Source organism: Pinus tabuliformis, chromosome J (assembly GCF_031772625.1).
Source record: "Pinus tabuliformis cultivar Carrire ecotype Pingquan chromosome J, CPIR1, whole genome shotgun sequence".
NCBI classification, from domain to species: Eukaryota; Viridiplantae; Streptophyta; class Pinopsida; order Pinales; family Pinaceae; genus Pinus; species Pinus tabuliformis.
In genome coordinates this window covers 130,019,691-130,039,126 of record NC_142295.1, presented here as the reverse complement: position 1 = coordinate 130,039,126, position 19,436 = coordinate 130,019,691, and positions in this window count along the sequence as shown.

Genomic DNA, 19,436 nt, shown 5'->3' with positions numbered 1-19,436 from the left:
AATTGTACTGCAGTACCTTGAGGGTCATTATCATTATTGGTGATTCCTCTCGCGCTTGTTAACGGTTTACCTCATTGACCGGTAATCAAGCGATGTCTTTCCATGTTCGACTTCAGAACAATTCTCACATGGATCGACTTGTACTTAGAGTGAAGATCGGACGAGATTGAAGACCCCGGATCTAGTTTCATCCATCCGGGCTGCGATATATATTCAGGAAAGATAAAGACATTGACATGTACATCATTGCAGCAGATAATCATCCTACCCAAAGGATGATAATTTCATCAAAATTATCAGTCTACCATCAGACGATTGTCTGTTCTATGTACAGAAAAATGAATTTATAAAGCTGAGCATGGGAATGCCCGCCTCAGCTAGATCATGAAAGCAGTATGAAAAATAATGTATTGTGTTGTATCTTATTACAGGTCTCCTCCCAGCATTGAATGAACTTTGGATCCTCCTAATAAAGCATTTCACCCGATAAACGACCTCATACTTTAGGGGGCAACTGTTATAGACATTTTTGTGCCTTACAGCATTGAGCATGAAATGTCCATAATCCAAGGGATCCAAAGTCCCTAAACATGTTTTTCCTACCCCTAGAGGAACAAGGCTAACAAACCACAGCAATTCACAGAAGTTCTCCACCAGAAACTGCTAAAAAACAAGTCAATTCAGGATCAATTCAGAGGCTCCACTAGCTGTCTGCGCTGAAATGCAGAGATTGCACTGGCTAGGTGCACTGCAACGCAGGTAGAAGCACTACCAGGGTGCGCTGAGCGGGAAGTGACAAATGGCAAGTTCATTCAACGAGGTGGAAAGACCCTGGAAGCTTCCAGAATCTTCTCCAATGACACTTGCCTCAAGGAATTCAACTAGTGATGAGTAAGAGGCTCTTAGTCTCCAAGTGGAAGCAAGAGCTGACAGAGGGAGAGGACACTAGTCAGATCTCAAGCTGACTCATCCTCTCTCCAAACATCTATATATGGATCTCTCCTCCATGAGATCTAGAGGCTGGAATTTTGTTATTGCAAAGAATTGTTGTTGGTTTGAGATTGGAATCATTGGGTGCTTAATGCTTTGAAGGGAGGTGAAGATAGGAATTTCATTTGCTGGGAAAGAGATGCTGGATTGGAGCTTTCTTGGTTGTATCTCTTCCTGAACCTTGTTATTCATCAATAAAGCTATCTTGGTTTCTCCTATATACTGATGTATATTTGATGTATGATTGCATTAGTATGTTTAGTTTATTTCTAATGCTGAACTAGTTATGAATATGAATCTACGTCTTTGTGTAGTGTTCTCTTCTTGTGATCTTGCAGGGACCTGTTGAAGCTGGGCGAGCGAGAAGGCAAGTAGCTGGGAACTCTCAAAGAGAAGAGAAACCGGATCGAGGGACAAACGGAAGACACCGGTTAGTCCATCCATCTCTCTTCATTCTTAATTCATAAAGGAAGAATACTAGAATAGCTGTTTCTGTTTGTTGCTAAGGCACTGTCACACCTTAGGTGGATAGGATCGTCCTGCATAGGCATTTTTCCCCACAACACTATGGTTAGCAAGATTGGGGTTGATCACATCCTTATAATACCTTAGCTTCCTTTTTCCTTCTAACTCCTTATCGTCCCACAACTTATACTTAAATTTTGAAGTAATATTATTTTTAATTTTATCCTTATTCTCCAAGATAATCTCTTCCTTTATCCCCCAATGGTCGAACCAAGGTTAGGTATCCTTATTCTAGCCTCACTTGAGCCAAAGGTGGGGGTTTTGGCTAGATTTATAAGCAATTTTGGGGAACCTCTTGACTTCCATGTTGTAAAGTTTCTTTTTATAAATCAGACACCTAAACATAACCATCCTTCAATGGGGAAAAGTCTAGCTTCAATCAATTCGATGGGGTAGGGAGTATTTCCTTTAATCTTGAGGTTGTACGTTATAAATTTAAAATATTTTTACATTAAATAATTTTTTGATAAACTAAATAAAATATCTTTTGATGATTGTAAAATTTCATAATATTTCTATTATATAAATATTTATATTTATCTAAAAGATATCAAATTTTAATTAAAAATAATAATTCAAATAATTTTTTTTAAATATATAATTTAAAATTAACATGTTATTTAAATGATGATGATGATTAATATCCACCAAAAGGATTGATTATGTTATAGGATTTTGGCGGAAAACTAGAAGATTGGTAAGAGCTAGGGTTTCAAGAATATTCAGGTGTTGAACACCATCGAGGGGCACAAAGGAGGGAGGTCTAGTCCCTCCTATAGTCAAGCAGTAGCTAGTCGAGGTAAGAAACCGTTGGAGACGATTGGAGGCCATTCAGGAGAAGGGAAAAGGAACATTGATGAGGCACAGGACTTGACCAATGCCAGGGAGGGCAGTAGATTAAAAGAAAAGGAGGAAGAGGACAAGAAACGGGAAGCAGAGAACAAAACGCAAAAGGGTCCTTGTAAGCCTAAGGCTGAGGTCACACCTAGAGTAGTTTTAAATGATCCTGCTCTACAGGTGCACATGGATCACATGCAGAACTATGCTATCATTTGTAAATTCATGGGATTATGGCCCACTGAGAAGGCGCTGCAGGCGTGGATTAAATACCATTGGAAACCTAAAGGAGGCATAGACCTACATCTTGGATCAAAAGGTTTCTTCACGGTAGTCTTCACAAATATAGAGGAGAAAGACAGGGTGTTTGAAGGAGGGCCCTACTTCTATGCAGCTGCAGGACTTTATATTCGGCATTGGATGATGAATTTTGTATCGGAACGCGAGACTTTCACTTCGGTCCCGGTCTGGGTAAGACTCCATTCCCTACCTCTAGATTACTGGCAAATTGAATCTTTATCTGCAATAGGAAATAAATTAGGGCATTTTGTCAAAGCATCTGAGGCAACCAGAAGGGGAAAATACACTTCCTTCGCTCGAATATGTGTGGAGATGGATCTCTCTGGAGCTCTACCGGATGAGGTCATCCTGGAAGTCGATGAGGAATGGGTGCAAGCAGTGGATTATGAACATATTCCTTTCAAATGTCGAAGGTGCCATGAACATGGGCACCTATACAGAGATTGCCCTCTTAGTCAAATAGAGACTAAAAGTAAAGCTACCACAGTGAAAGACACTGAAAGCTTTCACAAAATGGGATATAGAGGAAAGGGTGGTAAAAGGGGGCCAAAGAAAAATAAAACAGATGGGAAACAGGCCAGTCTGAACAGGTTCCAAGTTTTAGAAGAAGAGGAAGAAACAACAAAGGTAGATCAGGAAATGGAGGGAAGCCTAGGGGATAAAGATAAGGAAGCAAATAGTGTGAAAACACATGATACTTGTAAACAGAAAGGGACTACGTTGAACAACAAGGACTGGAAATGGACCAATAAATGACCCCGAGTGAGATGGAAATGGAGGATCATGAACTGCAGGACATTCTTGACAGAAAACACCTAGATCTAGAAGGATTTTGAAATAAGGGGACCATGGGAGGTTTGGGCTGATTACCTCAAGAAGAGTTTAACATAGTGCAATAGCTGTTGTTATGGAGAACTTAGACTAACGAGCTGAAAAGACAAAGACATACTGAAAGGCAGGGCAACGAAGGGGTGAAAATTATGAAAACCACACCAGGACTAGCTCCCAGAAATCTAGGAAGGAAAAGGGGCAGAAAAAAACTAAATGAGTTATTCATGGAATGTGGAAAATTAATGATAGATTTAGGTAAGATGAAAGATCTAACTAGCTACTCCTTTACAAATCTTTCATAATGAAGTTAACATCTTGGAATATCAGAGGGCTAGGAAGTAAAAGGAAACAAAGGATACTCAATAATAGAATGAAACAAGAAGCTCCGGACATGATCTTTATCTAGGAAACTAAATGTTCCATTCAAAAAATAAGGGAAATACACAACAAATGGCTCAATAAATATGAGTTTCTAGAAGTCAAAGTAGACAAAACAACAGGAGGTATCCTTACCCTTTGGAACACCCAAAAGATTGTCATAATAGATGCTGAGGCATTTAGGAATTATTTATCAGTGGTAATTCAGCCTGTGGGAGATAGGGAGATGTATTTAATTACAAATGTTTATGGCCCACAAAGACCTAATGATCAGGCTTCTAGATTCTCTTATCGAACTAAGAGATAGACACGCAGGAATACCATGGATAATGGGCGGGGACTTTAATATGATCAAATCCCTTACGGAGAAAAATGGTGGGACCAGAACTTTAAGCAAAAGTCTCTATAGAATTTCAGAATTTTCTAGACAACATGAAGCTAGTTGTCACAAATACGAGTAATGGCCTCTTTACATGGAACAATAAGAGAGGAGGAGAGTCTCAAGTAGCCTCAAAGTTAGACAGATTCCTTATCTCAGAGGACCTCATGCTTACAGGCATGGATATGACAGTTAGAATTCTCCCCTTCAGGGGCTTGGACCATTGGCTTGTCCAACTTGAAGTTCAGGGCATTGGCACCCCCAGGAACATATCTTTTAGATTTGAGAATATCTAGCTCACCCACCCAGATTTTATCAGCAAGATTGCAAAATGGTGGATAGAGGATCTGCAGATTCAGGGTATGAGAATGTTTCTACTACACAAATGACTGAAACATATCAAGCTCAGACTCAAAGATTGGAACAAGAATGAGTTTGGCAATATTTTTGAAATGAAAAAAGCTGTCGAAGGTAAAATGCAGGAACTCAATCAAGCCCTTATTACGGATGGCTTTGATAGGGCAAAGAATGATCAAGCCACCAAGCATCATCAGGACTGGGAGAACTTATGTAAGCAAGAGGAGATATTTTGGAGACAAAAATCAAGAGTTTAATGGCTAAAAGAAGGGGAGAGAAACACAAGGTTTTTCCACAGATCCAAAATGGAGAACAGGTCGCACAATAGGATCTCAACGATCAAGGACTCCGAAGGTCAATTACTGAATACCCATGAAGACATAAAAGCTGTGTTGGTTCAGCACTTTCGAAGTATCGCTGAGGAGACCATCTTAGGTAGAGCTCATTTTATCAGGGACTTCACTAAGCGTATTCCTAAGCTAGTATGAAGAGAAGATAATTACAATCTCAATAGGCCAGTGAATGAAGAGGAGGTTAGAGAGGTTATCAAAGAAATGCAGAATGGAAAAGCACCTGGTCCTGATGGTTTCAATGTCGATTTATTTAAAGCTTGCTGGAACATTGTCAAGTAGGATATTCTGAATGTCGTGGAGGACTCCAGGATGAGTAGAACCATTCTGAAGGTGCTCAATACATCCTTCATCTCTCTGATCCCCAAACAAGACAATGCTTTGACTCCAGACAGATTCAGACCCATAGCATTGTGCAATGTGGTGTACAAGATAATATCCAAAGTGATTGCCAATAGACTCAAACCCCTTCTTCCCACTCTGGTTTCTGTGGAGAAAATAGGTTATGTGGAGGGCAGACAAATCCTCAATAACATCATCCAAGCACATAAGGTGGTTCATTCATTGGTAAGTAATAGGAAGGCGGGAATGATTATGTAATTGGACCTTGCCAAAACTTATGACAAGTTGAGTTGGACCTACATCAGGAAGGTCCTTCTAGCCTTTGGATTTGACCACAACTGGGTAAGATGGGTTATGACCCTCGTGACTTCATCTAGTTTTTCAATTCTGGTTAATGGTTCTCCATCTAAGCCTTTTAAACCTTCAAGAGGCCTCAAGCAGGGAGATCCTCTCTCCCCCTTTCTCTTCATCCTCATGATGGAAGGACTTGGTCGATCTATTAAGCATGCTAAAGAAGTGGGTACTATCCAGGGTCTCAGACTCTCCGAGACTGGACAGGCTTTGACCCATCAACAATTTTTAGATGACACCATGCTACAGGGCATCCCAACGGTAAAAGATGCGCTAGCTTATAAGCAAATCCTAAGTGACTTTTCCATGGCAGCGGGTACAGAAGTAAGCCTCATCAAATCTAAGATTTTCTTCTTTAATACTAATATTGCTATTCAACGGAATATCTCCAGAATTCTGGGTTTTCAAAGAGATGTGCTACCTTCCAAATACTTGGGAGTTCCACTAACGGATAAACCTCTGCACAAGAGTATTTGGGAGCCAGTGATTAACAAGATGCAGGATAAGACCTGGAAATGGACAATTAGATCTTTGAACTTGGTAGGTTGACTGGTGCTTACAAAATTTGTCCTTCAATCAATCCCCATCTTCATGCTTTCAGCCCTTCTAGCTCCAAAAGGAGTCTTACATCAATTTAGAATCATTCAAAGAGACTTTCTTTGGGGCAAGGGGGAGGAGAAAAAGAAATGGGCCTTGGTAGCCTGGGAGACTATTTGCAGACCTAAAACACATGGTGGTCTTGGTCTGGATGATCCAGAAGTACTAAACAAAGTTTTAGGGGCAAAATTATGGTGGAGATGGGTAAAAGATCCAGAGGTTCAGTGGGCTCGTATTTGGAGAGAAAAATACGCTAGAAATTGGCAAAATATTGACCTCATAAGGATGTCTGGCATCATAAGAGGCTCCTACATTTGGAATAAAGCATGGGAGAATAGAAGCATAGTTCAAAAAATAGTTTCTGGGAAATGAGAGCGGGAGATCTAGCATTGTTTTGGGAGGATAAATGGCAACAAGAATCTATTATGCTAAAAGAGGACTTTGTGAATCTCAAGAATGACACTGACACCAATAACACTAGAACAATGTCTAGAAATCCTAAAGAAGGACAATCTTCAGAACATCATAATTGAAGCTGACTCTGAGATAATCATCAATTCGGGGAAGAGAATATGTTGTGGTTTAGCGTCGGGAAAGGTCTTAAGACACTGGAGGCTGCTTCAGGTCTTTCAAAGGATACAGTTCCATCTTCTACACTTGAGAACTGTAAGTTTTTCTCATGTGCGAAGAACGACCAATAAATTGGTGGACATTCTGGCTAATAAAGGGGCTCTCTGCACCAAAAGTAGTGTCAAGTTTAGCTGGCAAGAGATGCCACAGGGTAGTTTTAGGGAGAATTGTCTCAATTAGGTGAATGAGGACCAGACGCTATATAGCAATAGAGTTGGTCGTCAGCCACAGAGACTGGGTCTAATATGAAGTGGTGTTTCAGAGATGATTTTGCAATAGGGATGCAGGCCTCTGCCAGCTTTCTCAGCCCAGGAAAGCGCGATCTCAGGGGTCTTAGGTGGAAGTTTCTTGGCAGACAGTGAGGCTTGGATCATTCCTGGAATATCATGGATGGTAAGAAGACTTCCTTCTTCCTTGGGACCAATCGAATGAGATGCAGGGGCGATGTCTTAGCCTTCTCAGCCGACATGAAACCCTCCGCATTATTACCCGTGGGGTCAATATCGGCCGTGGAGTCAGAGCTTTACTACCAGTGGAGTCAGAGTAGTACTACCTGTGGGGTCAATACCGACCATGGGGTGGTTTATGGTTTATCGCGTGTCCTTAAAGCCGAGAGTAGTTTCTCTGAATTGTGCGTGATTCCACTCACCACTCTACACGTGGCCAAGGTTGGAGAGAGAATACCACCCTCATTGGGCGGTAATTCTCTGAGCTTGTGGTCCATGCGATATGATCCTCCACCGTTGGCTCTAGTGAGGATAATCAACGACCTAGATACAACGTGCATGTTGGGGGGTCCGTGGAACTCAAATTCTGTTTAGCAGAACTAATATTCTTTTTCGAGTCCAGGTTACTTTTGATTTGTGGTTTGGATCTCGGGTTACTTCAACCTTTGGGTTAGGAAGTAAAACCTTAGGCTAAATGGTTTAGGCTTTGGTTGCTTGTATTATATGTAATCTCTCCTTTTGGTTATTTGGAATAGAAGGCACGACTCTTGCATTAGCAAAAAAAGATGATTAATATCCACCGAAACCAATGTGGTCTAACGGACTTAAGAAAGTAAGAGATTAATTGAAACTCGTTAATATTTTATTTCTATGGTAAAAAAGAAGGGAATTAAGTGTTCCTAGAACACTATAGTTTTGTTGACTTAACAAATCAAGAAGGTTGGTAGTGTGGCAAATTCTTTGGAAATGATAACGGATGTGAGCAATAGATGGAAAATCCAAAATAAAGTAGATTTCATCTTCAACCCTCTTAGTATCACAAAGGTGACAAATTATTTATAATTAAATGATAATATACAATTTAAACTATATATTTAGTAAACAAAATAAAATATCTTTAATAATTACAATATGTAAATTTATTTGAAAACAAAGTATTTATATTTATTAAAATTATATTTCATTTTAATTTAAAATTAAATAACATAAATTTATATATAATATCCATAATTTTTTAATATTTTCTTTATTTAATATTATACAATTATTTCCTTTCCTTTTTTATTTAATATTATACAATTATGCCTTGTGTGTCGTCTCCGTCGTTTGACACATTATTATATGCCCCTAAACGCTGACAAGTTTGTTGAGGAAAGTATGTGGAAAACGTCTTGCACACAAATTTCAGGGTTGACTGGTACGAGATTTTATGATGACAATTGGCAAATTTCGCTTTTTATTTGTTCATCTAGTTTGTTCGATCTGAAACTAAATTATACATTAACATTACTTAAAAAAGAGAGTCGTGTTGCGATGAGTATATAATTATGGTCTTCGTTATTATACCTGCCGCAGGTAGGATATAATGTGTTATTTTTTGCAATGACCATATAATAGTTTCCTTTGGACAAAAAGAAAAATTGAAACTTATCCAAATTCAAATATTATCCAGTGAAATTTATTATTTCTAAACAATATTTAAATTGATTTATTTTAAACATTATTGGTTCACCTCTTATTTTACAATGATGACAAATGTACTCCCGTCATTAAATTGTACTGTACAACTTTTTTTTTTCTTCTAAAAAATTGTTTGTACAACCTAATCTATAACCTGCACTAATTTATCTTCACACTAAAATGGATCAAAATTCTATCTGTGGATGGAAGAGTAGTTCGTGTAGGGTAAAGAGATATGCAAAATGTGATAGCCCAACAGATTAAGTGCATATTTTAAATGTCCAATCGTGAAAGCTTTATCCACATGACAAGTCATCCTTATCACCTATTACTATATCCCATGAATTTTGGTGGAAGAAGATTTTGACTATGACGCTCAATCCCACCACACCTAACACCTAACTTTACGTAAAAGCTCTGTGTTTTTTTCCAAGCAGTAAACATAATATATTTACCCTCCGATTGAGACATTTTGGCTTTTGCATAAATTTTGAGAATATATTTATATTTATCATAAAATGAGTTTTTATATTTTTGTTTTCGCAAAATATAATGGTCAACTAAGTGAGGATGATCACTCCTCGTTAATCATCCTTAATGTGTATAATCATGACTCGCTCTTATCTTTGAATTTGGGTTACATTAACATTATTATTTAAACATAATTATTTATAGGAAAATGAGTTGAGCTCTCTATATATATATTTATTTTCACATCATTTATTGGTTCATTATTAGTGAGGATGGTCTTTTAATGGACATGGGCGATGTGTACAAACATAGCTCGATACTATTTTTTGAAGGTGGTTGTTCTTAACTTTATTATTATTATTATTATTAGAGTAAATAACTTTCACACCTATCAAATGTTTATTTGGGTTATTAATTTATTTAAAAATATTTTGTTATTCTAATGACACTAAAATCTCTCAATAAAAGCTAATCAAAATGCTTTTAATGATATTGACATTATAAAAATATCCTCAACTTAAATTTATTATTTAACTAACACTAATAGTTTAGCCATAGTAAAAGCGTTGACATAAGTTAACCAGAGCTAATGTCAGAATGAATTTAGGCACTACAATCACCTGTCATGGTTTGGTGAATCATGTCCTCCAATTCATCGACACCCACATTTTTAAGTGACCGAACCTGTGATAAAGAGAAAAGAAAATATGATTCAATGTTGTAATCTAATTTTTAATCGAATTGCTTCATTTACAATGAATCTGTGGTAGACACTATTATCTCAAAACCATCAAAATGAAAAGTGTGTGGTTACATATGTAGAATGTGCAGTGAATGGCTTGATGGAAACTACAAATATTTGAATTCAAGATCTGCAATGGAAATGATTCCAGGGCTTGCGTTAAATCTACTAATACATATGCATCTTTCTTGCATTCCATTCGCATGTGATACATTTTGTCTTTTCTCGCTTTGAAAATTTCCACAATTGTTTCTTAGGTGTCATTATTAGCAACGTATTTTTCCAACTGAACCAACCCAAATAGAACTGGAATTTCAAAATACTCTGTCTATGACGTACAAATATCAAATGAGCGTCAATATCAATATGATAATTTTCCAATGAAAGCACTTCAAACATTTGTGGAATTTCAAATTCTCAAACCAAGCATGACTTGATCTGAATTCACGTCCCAAACATGTCTTCAAATTCAAATTCCAATTCCAAATTTGCATTATTTGTGAAGCAAAATTTTGATGAAAATTCATTTTTTAAAATGTTTTTAAATTTACATTTTAACCAAATTTATAAAATATTATTTATTTTTTACTATTATTGTTATGTAAATTCACTAAAATACAACACTCAATACACTATGAAATTATAAAGTGTACTACCCCAATAAAATAAAATAAAAACTTTGCAATCTATTTGAAATAAATCTAATGTGTTATTTTTGTTTGACAATAAAAATGTTAAAAAATACAAATAACGTAATAACATTCATAAAGTTGTAGGTACGATACCATGATGTCGTCAAATGCATCATGAATATATTTGCAGAGCAATTTTATAATCAACCTACCATCATTGTCTTATGATACAAAAATTTCAAACATCCATTAACATACAAACTCATTCAGTAAACAACTACCATTTAGAAATGAATTCTTCGAGGCAACTATACTTTGATGACAAGACAAGTGGTCTAATAAAACAAAATCTTATATAAGCAAAAAGTTGACTTTATTAAAAATTATAAATGGCTTTACTGGTTATAATCTCAACCATCTATTAACATACAAACTCATTTAGTAAACAACTACCATTTAGAAATGTATTCTTTGAGGCAACTATACTTGAATGACAAGACAAAGTGGTCTAATAAAACAAAATTTTGTATATACAAAAAGTTAACTTTATTAAAAATTATAAATGACTTTCCTAGTTATAATCTCAACCATCCATTAACATACAAACTCATTCAGTAAACAATTACCATTTAGAAATGTATTCTTCGAGGCAACTATACTTTGATGACTAGACAAAGTGGTCGAATAAAACAAAATCTTATATATACAAAAAGTTGACTTTATTAAAAATTATAAATAACTTTACTTGCTATAATTGAACATTCACACCAACTTTATTATTTATGATTGAATATTTACACCGCAACAAATAAAATAAGTTAGGATGACACAAATTAGGGGAAAACAATTTCTCCAATTTCGACAAGTACACCATGTGATAACAAAAGTGATACAATTATATATATGCAAGGTCAATATAATATGATTGATGAAAAAGCTTCTAGGACAATTAAAGTGTCAAACTTCATGTTACTTTATTTAATATTTCTTATATTTACAGTATTAAGTTTTATATTGCATTATTAAGTGTCTAGCTTAATATTATTTTATTTAAGGTTTTCTATATTTATGGTATTTTGTTTTATATTGTATTAAATATTTTTTTTTTGTAATTTTCTAAATTTACTTCTTTTTTTTTTTTTTTTACTTTCGGGTTTCTACATGTATTATATAGGTTTTTATTTTGCCAAATTTTCATAATATTTTACTTTAATTTATCTATATTTAAACTAGGCGAGGAACTCGCTACTATATAACTTGTTAAAAAAATTGTTATAAATCGACTACTGATATAAAAAATTAACGTATTTAAATATATTTATGTTACATTTAGATAATTATTTCACTGTACTTTTAACCACTAACGAAAATGTATGTCATGATGGCTACGTATTTGTATGTATTTTGATATATTGAATAGACCGGTATAATGGTTATTAGTTACTATTGTTTTTTTTTAATAAATTGAAAAAATGTTTGTTTAAAAAAATATTATTTATTTATGTCAAATTTAATTAATATATAAATTTATATTTATAAAATATATGATTTTTCTGAAATATAAAATATTTGTTTCTTTAGGTCCGATAGACCAATGTTTGGTCTTAGCGGATGTTAACCATCATCATCATCATATATATATACACGTGCAATTTCGTCGTCCAATGAATGTGTAAAGTATTTTAAAAAATATTGGAGGCTTTTACAATATATATTAACAAGTTTGTCCATCGGAAACCAAATGGAAGTAGTTGATTTCTCCAACACGTATAGAAAAGGAAATGATATTTTAATTTATAATTTATTAAAATTTATTTATTATTGAAAAATCCAAATAAATTTAATATATATTTTTAATTTTATAAATATTAAATTTTATTTTATAATTTTCTTAACCATACCTTTTATAATAATTTTTTTTTATTTTTGATAATGTTATTGTAACATTATGATTTAATTATCAATAATATATTATCATTTTATTTTTTATTTGTATATGATTTGATTATATTTTCATAGTATTTTTTGCCTTTCATTTTTTTAGAGAAATAAATGAAAATTAAAAATATTTTTTAAATTCAAATTTATAAAATAAATTAAAAATATATTTATTTATTATTTTTATTTTACATAGAAAATTAATCATATCATATATACTTGTGAAATTTAACTATACCATAGAAAATTTTAGAATTCAATTATTTAAACTAGAGGATAAAGGAGAAAAGAAAAATGAGTTAATTAATGTAGAATGAGCATCAACGAAAATAAGATTCAAATTTGTTTATTCTCTTTGATGTAAATAGTTGTCTTTTGTACATGAATATAAACTAGCACAACTACATTAATAAAATAATTACGAAATTTGATAGAACTTTAAAAATTAAGCATAATTAAAAAACAAAAATTAAATAAGACATGTATCTATAATAACTTCATAATTAAAATAATTATTTAAATTAATAAAAAATATTAAAGTAACCACCTAAATAACTACTTAAATTAATTATAAATTTAAAAACAACTAAAATTAATAAAAATAAAAATAACCGTTTTAAATAATAAAAATGTTTAATAATTTAGAAATTTAAAATAACTACCTCTCATGGAAATGGGCATAGATGGATGACTTAACGCAGTTGAATCCCAAAAAATGATATCTAATGCACTGCAAAAACCCCTCAATACCTAAAATTAATATTTCATGACTTATATATATGGTTTTAATATTAAGGTTTTACTTATTAGATTTTTTTAATACTATGTCTAGAATATATTAATAACAATAAGAATAAGTAGTTATTGATACATTAATATAATAATAATAATAATAATAATATAATATCATTTTAAACTTAATAATATTATTTAAACTTTAATAAATTATAATAATATAATAATAACTATAGATTATTGCATTGATCTATAAATTTACACATTAATAATATATTAATATAAACGCTAACACATCATAATCATGATCAATTTGGTCAAAGATAGTGAACATGAAGATCATGTTGAACTATGATAATTGATAGCCATTATGTTTAACATGCTTACAATTAAGCATAAACACATATCTAGAGTCATCATGATGACATAGACAAAGATATTTAAACTTTGTAGTCAACATTTGCAGTCAATGTATAAATAGTCAACCATGGTCAATGTTAATTAATTATATGTTTAACATACTCAATGGTAGTCAACATTGTTCAATCATAGTTGTCCTTAGTCAAACATGGTCACCTGTGGTCAACCATGGTCAACGATGGTCAATCATACTTACTGATAGTCACCATCGCTCACTCACAATCATCCTTAGTCAAACATGGTCAATCATGGTCAATCATCGTCAACCATGGCCAATCATGGTCAAGCATGTTCAATCATAGCATTGTGACAAAGATTGTCTAGATATGAAAATCAACCATGGTTAATCATGCTCAATCATGGTCAACCATATTTTATAAAATCAATCGTGGTCAACCATGGTTAATGATGGTTAACCATAGTCCGACGTCGCATTGTGACAAAGATTGTCAGAATATGAAAATCAATCATTATCTCAACCATGGTCCAATTTCGCATTATGGCAAAGATTGTCATAATATGATCATCATGGTTAACCATGGTCAAGCATGGTCAAACTTGGTTAACCATGGTCATTCATGGTCAACCTTGGTCAACCATGTTTTATAAAATCCAACATGGTTATCCATGGCCAATCATGGTCAACCATGGTCGAACGTTGCATTATGACAAAGATTGTCTTGATATGAAAATCAACCATGGTCCAACATCACATTGTGACAAAGATTGTCTCAATATGAAAATCAACCATGGTCAACCATATTTATTTTAGTGTTTATAATATTTGTCTTAGTGTTTATATCTTGGTTTTATAATATTAGTCTCTTGGGTTTAATACTATTCCCATGGGTTCATAATATTTTGGGGTTTTAGTATTAATCCCTTGGGTTTATAATATCAATCCCTTGGGTTTATAATATAAATCCTTTGATTTTATTATACCCTTGGGTTTATAATATGAATCATGGTCAACCATGGTCAATCATAGCCAACCATGGTCGAATGTTGCATTGTGACAATGATTGTCTCAATATGAAAGTCAACCATGGTCAACCATGGTCCAACGTTGAGTGGTGACAAAGATTGTCTTGATATGAAAATCAATCATAGTAAAGCATAATCAACCATGGTCCAATGATGCATTGTGACAAGTATTATCTCAATATGGAAATTTATCAAGGTCAACCATGTTTATTTTACAGTTTATAATATTTATCTTAACATTTATATACCTTGGTTTATAATTTTTATCCCTTAGGTTTCTAATATCACTCCATTGGGTTTATTAATCTATGGGTTCATATTTGTAGGTTTAATATTATTCCCTTAAGTTTATAATCCCTTGGGTTTTTAGTATATGAAAATATATTGCGGTTAATCATGGTCAACCATGGTCCAACGTCGCATTGTGACAAGGATTTTCTCAATATGAAAATCAACCATGGTTAACCATGTTTATTTTAGTGTTTATAATATTAGTCCCTTGGATTTAATATTATTCCCTTGAGTTCATAATCCCTTGGGGTTCTAGTATTAATCCCTTGGGTTTATAATATCAATCCCTTATGTTTATAATATCAATCATGGTCAACCATGGTCAATCATAGCTAACAATGGTCAACCATGGTGGACCATTGTCAAATGTTTCATTTTGACAATGATTGTCTAAATATGAAAATCAAATATGGTCCAACATCACATGGTGACAAATATTGTTTCGATATGAAAATAAATCATGGTAAAGCATGGTCAACCATGGTCTAACGTTGCATTGTGGCAAGCATTATCTCAATATGGAAATCCACAATGGTCAACAATGGTCAAACTTTGTCAACCATGTTTATTTTAGGGTTTATAATATTTATCTTAGCATTTATATTAATATACCTTAGGTTTATAATTTTTATCCCTTGGGTTTATTATTCCTTTGCATTTGTAATATAAATCCTTGGGTTTATTAATCTAAGGGTTCATATTCCTAGGATTTAATATTATTCCCTTAGGTTTATAATCCCTTGGGTTTTTAGTATTAATCCCTAGGGTTTATTATTCCTTTGGGTTTATAATATCGATCATGGTCAACCATCATCAACCATATTTTATAAAATCAATTGTGGTCAACCATGTTTAATCATGGCCAGCCATGCTCCTACATCATATTGTGACAAAGATTGTCTCAATATGAAAGTCAACCATCATCTCAACCATGGTCCAACATCGCATTATGAAAAATATTGTTTCAATATGATAATGATGGTCAACCATGATCAATCGTGGTCAATCATGGTCAACCTTGGTAAACCATGTTTAACCATGTTTTATAGAACCAAACATGGTCATCCACGGTCAATCATGGTCAACCATGGTCGAATGTCGCATTGTGACAAAGATTGTCTTGATATGAAAATCAACCATGCTTAAGCATGGTCAACCATGGCCCAACATCGCATTGTGACAGATTGTCTAAATATAAAAATCAACCATGGTCAACCATGTTTATTTTAGTGTTCCTTTTTAGGTTTGTAATATTAGTCCCTTGGGTTTAATTATTCCATTGGGTTCATAATCCCTTGGGGTATAGTATTAATCTCTGGGGTTTATTATTCCCGTGGGTTTATAATATCAATCCCTTGGATTTATGATATCAACTGTCCTCAACCATGGTCAAATGTCACATTGTGACAATGATTGTCTCAATATGAAAATCAACCATGGTCAACCATGGTACAACATCTCATTGTGACAAAGATTGTCTTAATATGAAAATCAATCATGATCAACCATGGTTAACCATGGTCCAATGTTGCATTGTGACAAGGATTGTTTCAATATGGAAATAAAACATGGTCAACCATGTTTATTTTAGGGTTTATAATTTTTATCTTAGGCTTTATATACCTTGGTTTTTTAGTATTAATCCATAGGTTTTATTAATATCTTGGGTTTGTAATATTCATCCCTAGGGTTTATTATTCCCTTGTGTTTATAATATTGATCATGGTCAACCATGTTTTATAAATTCAATCATGGCCAACCATCATCAACCAAATTTTATAAAATCAATCGTGGTCAACCATGGTTAATCATGGTCAAACATGCTCCTACATTGAATTCTGACAAAGATTGTCTCAATATGAAAATCAATCATTGTTTCAACCATGGTCCATCATCGCATTATGACAAAGATTATTTCAATATGATAATCATGGTCAACCTTGGTAAACCATGGTCAACCTTGGTAAACCATGTTCAACCATGTGTTACAAAATCAAACATTATCATCCATGGTCAATCATGGTAAACCATGGTTGAACATCGCATTGTGACAAATATTGTCTTGATATGAAAATTAACCATGGTTAAGCATGGTCAACCATGGTCCAACATCACATTATGATAAGGATTGTCTCAATATGAAAATAAACCATGTTTATTTTAGTGTTTATAATACTTATCTTAGGGTTTATATACCTTGGTTTTATAATATTAGTCCCTTGGGTTTAATAACATTCCCTTAAACACAAAGGGAAGACCTGAATCAAGTCAATCTAGACGATCCAACACCTATGGAAGAAGAGGAAATAGAGGATCTAGAGCTACAAGCTGTTAATGTTCATTAAATCGCTGAGGAGTGGAAAGATAAAGACTCGACTGCCATTCTAGAAGAACAAGTGAAATTAGTCACCAATAATAAACTCAACAATTTAGGTAACGACACCCTACTTTATAATTTGCTTCACCTGCAAGGAATTAAACGCAATGCATCCCTTGATCAATATATCATAGAAAAGGAAACAAAGAAAAAAGGAAGAAGGTCAAAAGCCCATCTCCTATAGGATTTAGTTCAATATCTAGTTAACTTAGGAAGGGTTGCTCCTATGCATACCCTTTTTCCTCCCCTACCAAACACAAGTCAATGAAGTTCATCACTTGGAATGTAAGAGGCATGCATGGTAAATCTAAATGCAGGCTTCTTATAAGAAAAATTTCCAGATAAAATTCTGACATTCTGCTAATCTAGGAAAATAAATTCTCTTTTGAAACACTCCATCGCATGATTAATACCTTCTAGAGATCCCGCAATTTTATCTCCCAATGTGTAATAGGAACTTCTGGTGGCCTGACAATCCTGTGGAGTCCCTCAGGTGTTTTTCTAAAAAATGCTTTCTCCCTGCCAAGAATATTTTCAACTCAGTTCCATCCCATACGATCTAGTTACTTTCTAATCATAACCAACGTGTATGGTCCCAATATAGCTCAGAAGCAAATTAAATTCATCTCTAATCTGAATTTTGCAGCAGAGATAATCGGATCCACTCCTTGGATTCTTGCTAGGGATTTCAGTCTAATCATAAATTTACAAGAGAAAAAAGAGGGCTTAAGGAAACTAGAAGAGGAAGCTCAATCCTTCAACTTATTCATTGAAAATTCAAAATTAGTTGATATGCAAACCTCCAATGGCACATTTATATGGACCAAAAAAATTGGAGGCTCCAATCAAATTGCCTCTCGGTTGGATCAATTTTTGGTTTCTAAACCCCTATTCACATCAAGGATCACATTAGAAGCAATAATCCTTCCCAGCTATGGTTTAGATCATTGGCCCATTTTGTTGATCCTAGGGTGGTTTGGCTCTCCACAAAACAAGCCCTTTCACTTTGAATTTTTTTGGTTGCACCATCAAGATTTTCTCACAAATATAGAATCATGGTGGGAGAAATCAAATTCTATTATAGGAGCGGTAATGCACTTGTTCCAACAAGGATTGAAGTTCTTAAAACAAAAAAATGAAAGAGTGGAACATAAAGGACTTTAGCAACATCCACCAGGTTAAGAAGCGAAGAAAGAATAGTGTAAATTCAACAGTCAATAATAAGAGAAGGACACACAAAATCCTTAGCCAAAGAGGAAAAATAAACTATTCACATGTTGAATGAGAGCCTTAAGAAGGAAGAAATTCTTTATAGGCATAAATCTAGAGTTAAATGGCTAAAAGAAGAGAAGAACAAATATATTTTTTTTCATATATCCATGGTGAATTATATATAAAGGAGCCACATTCATCATATTAAGGATCCTTAGAATATAATAAGTGAATAACATTAGGAGATCACTCAAAGTTCAATGGATCACTTCCAGACCTTACTTTAGGAGCCAATTCCAGATAAGCACCAAATTATTGAGAAAGTGATAAAACATATCCCCAAACTAGGTACAAAAGAGAAAAATGTGCTCTTACTCAAGCATGTAACTTTGGAAGAAGTGGAGGAGGTAGTAATGGCAATGCCTAAAGCTAAAGTACTGAGACAAGATGGATTTACCTTTGAATTTTAGCCAACATGTTGGCCCATGCTAGGGCAAGATGTTTGGTTGTTGAGGATTCCAGAGGCTCTGCATCCCTTTGGTCACCCTTTAATTCCACTTTCATCTCACTGAAGCCTAAATCTACAAACACAGCTTCCCTAGTTTATTTATGCTCAATATCTCTCTGTAATGTCATTTATAAAATCATCGTTATAACAATTTCCAATCAAATGAAATCCCTCCTTCCCTCATTAATATCTCCAGAACAAACTAGTTATGTGGAAGGGCGGAAGATTATTGACAACATCATTTTGGCTCAAGAACACATACATTCTCTGTGCTTTCAAAAATTCCTGTGCATGCTTCTCAAACTAGATATGTCAAAAGCCTTTGATAGGGTTAGATGGAAATTCATGTTCC